The sequence below is a fragment of the Octopus bimaculoides genome, chromosome 4, assembly GCF_001194135.2.
Source record: "Octopus bimaculoides isolate UCB-OBI-ISO-001 chromosome 4, ASM119413v2, whole genome shotgun sequence".
Taxonomy (NCBI): domain Eukaryota; kingdom Metazoa; phylum Mollusca; class Cephalopoda; order Octopoda; family Octopodidae; genus Octopus; species Octopus bimaculoides.
This window is the reverse complement of record NC_068984.1, coordinates 58103891-58105838: the sequence shown is the minus strand read 5'-3', so window position 1 is coordinate 58105838 and position 1948 is coordinate 58103891. Positions and strand designations below refer to the sequence as shown.

Genomic DNA, 1948 nt, shown 5'->3' with positions numbered 1-1948 from the left:
CACACACACACACACACACACACACACACACACACACACACACACACCTCTTCCAGTTTCCATCTACCAAATCCACTTTTGTTGGTCTGAAGCTATATTAGAAGACACCTTCCCAAAGAGTCATGCAATGGAACTGAATCCGGAACCATGTGGTTGAGAAGCAAGTTTCTTAACACACAGTCAAAAAATTCAACATAAATTTTCCTTTGCTTTTCAGAGAGTCCTATGAGCTGCAGCTTTCCCATGATTACTCTGCAGAGAAGCTTGACATGCTAGAAATAGTATTTAAATTCACTCAAATGACACCTTATCAGCTTAAAAAAGAGCACACATTGAACACCATAACCAAGAATTTACAGAAAGATAGGATGATCATAGCTAGAACACCTTTTATCATAGGATCTGCTTAATCAGTGCAGAGCTGTGGTAAACAACAATATATGCAATATATATTATTCGTGCTATTAATATTTAGTAAATAAGGCTTCCTTTTTACACACCTCTATTAGAAAAAATTGCAATATGCTGCTTATAACCCAGTTTTCATATTGCTGATTGGTGGTTAAAAAAAAACATTTTTTCTTAGGCAACATGCAAGTCTATCCCAGATTTTATACTTGAGAAGAGTTTAAACTCATTGTGAATGAAACACTAAATCAATCATTTCAATAAATTAAACCTAACACAGCCAGCTGAGATTTCCAAAAGTATAACTGACTTAAACAGAATTCAAAAATACTATTGCAAACATTAGTACCTGCATATTGTTCATGGTGCTGACTTTGAGCAAAATGCTGATATTGCTGTTGTTGGAATCTTGTAGTAGGGTAAAAGTTACCATGGACAGGATATTGGCTGTTAGGAAATCGTTGACCACTTTGCTGTGGACATCTGTAAAATTAGAAATAAAAAATCAATGCAATAATGAAAATCTTGAACTTGATGTTTTTTGTTTTCGTTTTTTTTTGGAGGGCTTTTTTCAGTCATATTTGAATTAAAATTTCAAAGATTCTTTTTTATTCAACAGAACAAAAATTCATACATTAAAATTTTAATCTAATCTTCCCTGAAAATGAATTAAAGGAAATGGGGGTTTCAAGAAAATGTAATGTAGTTTCTTTTCTTTTCTTTTGTTTTATTTTCAATAAACTGACAAAGAGGTCTAAATATATTTTATTAATGCAGCAGCATGTCTCTACATTCAATATATATATATTCAGAAAATGTAAAACCATAAGATATATTTCAGTAATCATTTAGTATGCTACACAACATATGTGTTTGTACATCAATTGTGTAAACTCAAACAATACATACTACATCTATACAGATGCACTATATTTAGCTATACTGCATCTATATTTAGCATACTGCATCTATATTTAGCATACTGCATCTATACAGATGTACTATATTTGTCCAATTTTCTTGAAAAGGAAATTGGACAAATATTTAGAATTTGAATTTTAAAACAAATAAACATTTTGACAAAACATCAAAAAATTCAAAAAATACTGTAAATAGAAGAGTTGTCTTTGCAGGAAATTAATTTTGCCATCTAAAGCAAGATACTTTATATTATTTACATCAATCTTACACATAATAAAGAAAAGGAAAAATTAATCCTAAAGAATAACAAGATTTCTGTTTTGATAACTGCAACATTAAACAAACTTAATACATAATGAAAGTGCATACTGAATACCTTGATACACACATTCAATAAAACTTATTTGATGATGAAAGAAAATCAAATAAGCACCCAAACAAAAAAAGTTAACATGTACATTTTAATAAACTTACCTAGAAGTAGTATTATTTTGATATGATGGGAAACGAGATGAATGATAAAGTGACAAAGGCTGAGGTTGTCTAGGCTGATGTTGGTGATGATACTGCTGCTGTTGTTGTTGTTGTTGTTGTTGTTGTTGTTGTTGTTGTTGTTGTT

General features: G+C 30.5%; 1 protein-coding gene across 3 annotated transcripts in view; it reads right to left on the bottom strand.

The window, feature by feature from the left end:
- The window catches only part of LOC106877350 (nipped-B-like protein), a 170098-nt gene that overhangs the window by 74862 nt on the left and 93288 nt on the right, over positions 1–1948 (bottom strand). For all 3 annotated transcript variants that reach the window (XM_052967097.1, XM_052967098.1, XM_052967099.1), the window contains exon 2: positions 758–891. The gene's annotated coding sequence lies outside the window, so the exon portion shown is untranslated. The remainder of the gene's footprint in view (positions 1–757; positions 892–1948) is intronic.